We start from the raw sequence: 7,135 nt of genomic DNA, 5'->3' as shown, positions 1-7,135 counted from the left end.
ATGAGGTGTTGGAACAGCTCTTCAGCTGGTGTAAATGGTCCATGCTCCATCGCATAGCTCCATTGACTCCAGGGAGCTCTGATCAACTGAGGGTCTGCCGCAAGAGCCCAGGGGCTCAAGCCTTCCAGAGGCAGATGCAAACCAGGTCATTGTAAACAAAGGGGGAATTCTGCTAACTAAAGTACGTAAGGTGATGTAGGGGAACAAATCTCATTGACTTTCCAAGGCCCTTAAGTTGCGCAGTTTAAAGGCACTGCCCATGGGAAGAGACCAGACTAGGCGCTGGCGGGATGGGGGATGGAATATCACTCCCAATTTTAGAGACGGGGAACTGAGGCCAGACCAGTTCCATGATTAGCACCGAATGTCGTGCAGGAGGCTGTGACAGAGCCAGGAATGGACCCTCATCTCTCAAGTCCCAGCCTGAACCTCTAGATCATCATTAGTCACTGCTGTGACTTGCATTTGCCACATGGGGCCTGGGTCATGGGCCTTAGCTGGTTTGCAGAAAGACTTCCCGTGTATCGTTAGGGGGTCCCATGGTCACGCGCTCCCTGACTACATAGCGAAATACGATAATTCCTCATTTAATACTATAGACGCATTTCTGAAAATGTTCGTGCTAAGCGAAAACGTGCTATGCGGGGTCAATTTTCCCATTAAAAATAATGGAAAAGGTGGGGGTTGCATTTCAGGTGGTGGTGGCAAAGTCAATTTTTTTTTGGTGCTGAGTCATCGATGTCAACATTCGATCTCTAGTAACACAAGACAACTAGCAACGCAAGGCTCCACGGTTTGTTAAAACACAAAGATAAACAGGTGAGTGAACGGAGGAGGGCGGTGACCACTTGCATTCATCCGCTCATGCATATTACCACTGTTTTCACCAACGTATACCGCCGCGCGAAGTAGTCCGCCACTTGATTATTTTTGTGTTATTTCAGGGATGGTCGTGTTATCTGAAAAATGTTCCCTAAAAAAAAATCATGCTATTGTGAAAACGGGCACGTGTGTGTTAAGTGGGCATGTGTTAAACGAGTAATTACTGGGAGACCGGACAGAGAGAGATGCTTAAGACTGTGTAGGGACTCTGTAGCAGAGCTAAGCATCCAGCATAGCATTTTTGCGTCCCTGCCTAGTGCCTTAACCGCATGACCATCCTTCCTGCTTGCAAGCTAGCACATGCCTCGTCTAAGTGCCTGAGCCACAAACACCATCCGCTTGGGCAAAGAACCCAGGAGCGCTGTCTGTGCCTCTCACTACCGGTCAGATCCAACAGAACTGGATGTAAATTCTTTTGACAGCCAAAATCGTTTGGGTGTTAATATTATGGCAGTAGATGGGGAGTATGGCAAATTAGATTGCTAGTCGGAGGAGGGTAGATTTTGATAATATCGCGATCTGGAATTTCCCCAAACTATCTGAGCTTGGGTTTGTTTTTATTTACAACCCAGTTGTTTGTTTTATATCTGCACTGAAATACTGCTTTATAAATAGCAGAAGCTTTATCTTGACTCTAACCAGCATAGCAACCTCAACTTAAAGCTAAATGCATAATTTACTGCAAATTAAATTTAATGGGACTAGAATAATTATGTTGACTTTTGGAAGTACTTAAGGATAAATACATGATTAGATATTTTGCATACCGTGTGGAAATATTTATTTTGAAATACAAACTCTTCCCATCAAGCCTTTTGAGTGAACATTTGGATGAGCCATTATCAGTTTAAAGATAATATCATTACAGAGGCTTAAATAAATCGCTATGTTGCATTTGCTGCATTAAAAAAAAAGGGCATCCCCCCAAAGTGTCTGTCTGCAGCACATGCATCATCATCATGTGGAGGTTTCATTCTCCCTTGTCCTGTATCCCACACCGTCATCTACACCTGTGCACAGCCAGAGCCAAGTGTGAGTTAAATAACACCTGTTCAGAGCAGCAGACACAAGTGGAGTGGGACTTAAAAACTGTCTCATGAACTCTCCATTGTCCTTTCCTGCCATATGCTCTCTAGTGACATAGAAAGGCTTACACAGCGCTTGGTTTCATAAGTACAAGCTAACCGGTAGCGCTCATAAGCATTTTCTCACTAAAATTTAGGGTTTTCAACTAACATGATTTTTTTTGTGAGAAAAGTTTTTCCTGTGGTCAGAACTTTTGGTAAAATTTAGGGAAATAATTAATATGGGGTACATTTTTTTCAGTTTTTAGTAAAAAAAATGTTCAGATTGGGGTTAAAATGTTGCAAATTTGACAAAAAAATTTAAAGGATTTTTATATGGAAAAATGTATTCAAAAGGCCAGACATTTCAAAGCAGCAGAGCTTTCTTTCTGTTGGAGGAGGCATTTCTTGCCCAGCTTTACAAACTGTCTTGAACAAAATAAAACTGACTCAAACTTCAACCCAATATTACTGACTTTGGAATCCATCCCTGTCATGGTTTTGGTTTTGAGGGGAGCATTCTCCCATTTTGTTGCAATGCTGCCTTTGCAATTCCTGGCTCTAGGAGAGGGGTATTTGGCCAAGTCAGAAAAGTGTAGGGAAACCCCGTGGAAAATTCTGTGCATATGAGATTCTGGAGCCCAGAGATTTATATTTGCTTTGCGTAAAACCAGCCGCACTCTAGAGTAAGTATGGGCTCTGCTTATGGTGAGTGAAAGCACATTGCAAGACATTGAAGGGCTCAGACCCTTACAATAATGGAGGCTTTATAAGTACCAGAGATCAGCAGATTACAGAGGTGGTTGAAAAGTTTTCAACTAATGGTTTTCAGTCAGAATCGGAAAATGCCATCACTTCCCTTTGTGACCCCTGGCTTTGTTTCAGTGCGGTCACAGGAGACTGCTCACTACAAATCAGACCTGATTAGCTCATTAGCCAGGCAAGGAGGACAGCTGTCCCGAACACACAAACCCATGTCAGGGACTATTGCAGGTAACACTTTTCTCCTCTGGGAATGGCAGACATGCTTGCGGAGTGAAGTGGCTCTTGACAGGAAACAGGTAGTAGGCAGGCTTACAGCGCGGAGCACAAGGAGACTAGAGAGATAATGAGCATGATCCCTCATCTGTGCTTCAGCCAGCAGTTGTACTAGTAGATGAATCACAGGCATTAAACGAGTTCTGTAACTAACAGAATTTCTTTTTCACTCCACTAAATTCATTGGCCTTGTTTTATCTCCCACTCCCCCGCCCTCTCCTCTTTCTTTTGCAACTTTGAGCCAGGGGCACTCCAAGGAGCAAATCCACCAAACGAAATCTCTATGGATTTCTAGATCTGTCTGTCTGGAAGGACACAGGAGTAGAGAGTCCTGGAGAGAGGCAACATGATGTTGTGGAACAGTGGCTTGTGAGCAAGCTCTAAACTAGGATTTGGGATGTCTTGGTCCACACAGAGTCCCCGTGTGAAACTCTGGATAAGTCCCTTGATTTCTCTGTGCTTCCATTCTTCTCCTTTGTAATGTGCTTGGAGATCTCTGGATGAAATCCCCATTAGAAGCAAAATCTTATTATAACATCACTGCCTTGTCTACTTAGTTGGCTCAGGCTGCTACTATGATCACAGAAACGTAGACTGGCTAGGACCTTGATTGGTCATCTAGTCCAGTCCCGGCACTGAGGCAGGAGTAAGTAGCTAGAGACCATCCCTGACAGGCTTTATCCAACCTCTTCTTAAAAACCTCTATGACGGAGATGCTGCAACCTCGCTACGTGACATGCCCCAGGGCTTAGCTACCCTGAGAGTTAGGACATTTTTCCTAATGCCTAACTCATAGACCTTAAGGTCAGAAGGGATCATTGTGAACATCTAGTCTGATCTCCTGCGCCTTGCAGGTCACAGAACTTCATCCACCCACCCCTCTGATCGAAATCTCCCTTGCTGCAATGTAAGCCCATTACCTCTTGAGATTCCCCACTGGTTAAGGAACAGAATTAGTTCTCCTCCTCCTCTTTATAACAGCTTTATATGGGCTTAAAGACTGTTATCATCCCTCTCCCCCCAGTCTTCTCTTCTCTAAACTAAACAAACCCATTTTTTCAGTCTTTCCTCATTTAAGCATTTTTGTAGCTCTCCTCTAGACTTGCTCCAGTTTGTTCTCATCTTTTCTGTAGTGCTCAGAACTGGCCACAATACTCTATTGAGGCCTTTAGAGCAGAATAATTACGTCTCAGGTCTTGTGTACAACACTCCAGCTAATACACCCCAGAAGGGTGTTTGCTTGTTTTGCAGTGATCTTACATCACTGTGTCCAGGAAAGCTCATGATATTATCTATATTTTTTGGTTAATCTTGAAGGTGCTACAAGACCATTTTTTGGTTTTTAATTATTTTTTAAGTTACAGACAAATGCAGCTACTTCCTCTGAGACTTTTAAGCATATTTAGTTTGTGAGTCACTGTAACCCTGGTTCCTTTACTATGATACTCCTTCGTGGGCAGTCATTTCCCAGTTTGTATTTGTGTTATTGATTGTTCCTTCCTACGTGTAGCTCTTTGCATTTATCCTTCATGAATTTCAGACTATTTCTCCAGTTTATCATGACCATTTGGAACTCTAATCCTGTCCTCCAAAGTGTTTGCAACTCTCCCAGCTGGGTATGATCCACAATCATTATACAGGCAGTCCCCGGGTTACGTACAAGATAGGGACTGTAGGTTTGTTCTTAAGTTGAATCTATATGTAAGTCGGAACTAGCATCCAGATTCAGCCGCTGAATCTGGACACCAGTTCTGACTTACATACAGATTCAACTTAAGAACCCCAGGCGTCCCCTAGTCAGCTGCTGCTGAAACTGATCAGCAGCTGATTCCAGGAAGCCTGGGGCAGAGCAACTCTGCCTCGGGCTTCCTGTAGTCAGCCGCTGGTCAGTTTCAGCAGCGGCTGACTTGGGGATGCCTGGGGTAGAGCAGCTCGGGTGCTGCTGGGTTGGTCCAGTAGCACGGCCGCTCCTCGGCGCTACTGGACCAACCCAGCAGCACCCCAGCTGCTCTGCCCCAGGCGTCCTGATTCAGCCGCTGCTGAAACTGATCAGCAGCGGCTGAATCAGGACTCCTGGGGCTGAGCAGCTGGGGTGCTGCCGGGTTGGTCCAGTAGCGCCAAGAAGCGGTGCTGCGGGACCAACCGGCAGCGCCCCACCTGCTCTACCACAGGCCCCGGGCTTTGCTCCACATCTCCCTGGTCTGCTGGGGGGGGGCACTAGCTGCGTTCCCCCCCCCAGCAGACCAGGGAGACGCGGAGCAAAGTGGCAGAGGACCCGGGGCCGGACCCGCGGCGCTTCCAGATCAGCTGGAAGCCCCGCGGGTCGGGCCGGGTCCTGCGCGGCTTTGCTCAGCGTCTCCCTGGTCTGCTGGCTCCCGCAGCAGACCAGGGAGACGGGGAGCAGCTTTTCTCGCCCCAGAGGAGGCGGGCGGCGGGACCAGGCGTCCCGCCGCTCGAGTCCTCCGGGGCGAGAAAATCCCTGTTCGTAACTGCGGATCCGACATAAGTCGGATCCGCGTAACTCGGGGACTACCTGTACATGTACTCTCTATTCTATTACCAAACCATTGATGAAGATACTGAAATTGAACCAGACCCAAGACAGCTCCCCGCTGGACATGCCTTACTAGCTTAATTGTAAACCAATAATAACTACTCTAAGTGCAGTTTTCCAACCCGTTGTGCACCTACCTGATAGTACATTTAAACAGGCGACAGATCCCTAGTTTGTTACCAGCTAATATAATCGTACCAGCTTGATCTTGTGGCCAGGACACTTTAGCTCTGTCTTTCTACCAGCTCGTACATTGATTGCTGTTGTATGACCTTGGGCAGTTCTTTTAACTTTTCTCTGTGATTCAGTTTGCTGGGTTGTAAATCGGGTTATTAAATATTCAAGCCTCCCAGGGCTGGTCTGATCAGTTTGGTCCTGACTTATCATCCCGGCATTGTTAGATGAGTGCCATGCGCTAGTTCTGCGCTGAGGTTTAATTAGGGCACCCTTCTCCTGCTGGTTCAGAAGGGGGCGCCAGATCCTGCCCAATGCGAGTCATTAGATACATTTTACATCCCAAGGCTTCCCCGGGATCCTTTCCCACAGCTGCATGGCTAGATAGTTCTCTCTGTGAGCGAGTGTGTGGAATGAGGTATAGATATGCAGAGGCTTGTGGGGCGCAGTTGGTGGATGTATGCGTTTGGGGTGCATGAGGCTATGCTTGTGTGCATATAATCATGTAGGATCATAGGCTCATAGAACACTAGAGCTGGAAGGGACCTCAAGGGATCATCGAGTCCAGTCCCCTGCCCTCACGCTAGGACCAAGCACCGTCTGGATCATCCCTGACAGGTGTCTGCCTAACCTGTTCTTAAATATCTCCAGTGAGGGAGATTCCACAACCCCCCCCAGGCAATTTATTCCAGTGAATATGCATGTATTTATGTGTGTTTGTATGCCTTTACACATGCGTGTGTGTGTGTGTGAGTGTGCATGGCACAGGTGTGTGACTGTCTGTGTGAATGTGGCAGGGAAACATTCTCCTTCCCCTCCCAAGCCCAATCATTTTACCACCCCTCCCCTGGTGTGGGGCACAAAGACACCAGGGATCCCTGTGCCCTCTTTGCTCCAGCTTGCCTCTGACCCACTGATCTTGCCAGAGAGCTGGGCCAGCACAGCCAGCGCTCCCCACCAGGCTGGATTAGGAGCTGACTCCATGCCTGGAACGTGGGTATCCAGGTCACCTGGAACAAAGCTGTGACAGTGGTGCTGTGAAATCATTATCAGTCGTTTGGGGCGTGTGTGCTGCAGATAACCGTGCGGGAAGGGGTTTATTTTGTGCCTAATTCCCCAGAGGCCCGAGTTGGAGCTAGGGCTGCACGCTGGGATTAGCTGGTGCAATGCAAAGGGCTCATTTTAAGCAGCTCTAATCCATCTGCGTCTTCTGTGGAGTGGCAGCACGACCATCAATCAAGAGCTGCACTGCAGAGATCCTTCTCCTCTCCTGAGAAGAGAGAGTCTCCCCTTCCCTGCCTGCTTCACTCGCGCTGACGCCCCCTCCTCTGCGCTGCCGGCTGGGGCCTGGACAGCTGGGAGCAGCTTGGGAGAGGTGTCTAGTAATTAGGGTGAGGGACTGGGAATCAGGGCTTCTGGGTTG

This window comes from Pelodiscus sinensis, chromosome 26, assembly GCF_052426305.1.
Source record: "Pelodiscus sinensis isolate ZL-2025 chromosome 26, ASM5242630v1, whole genome shotgun sequence".
NCBI classification, from domain to species: domain Eukaryota; kingdom Metazoa; phylum Chordata; order Testudines; family Trionychidae; genus Pelodiscus; species Pelodiscus sinensis.
Note: the sequence above shows the minus strand (reverse complement) of the source record.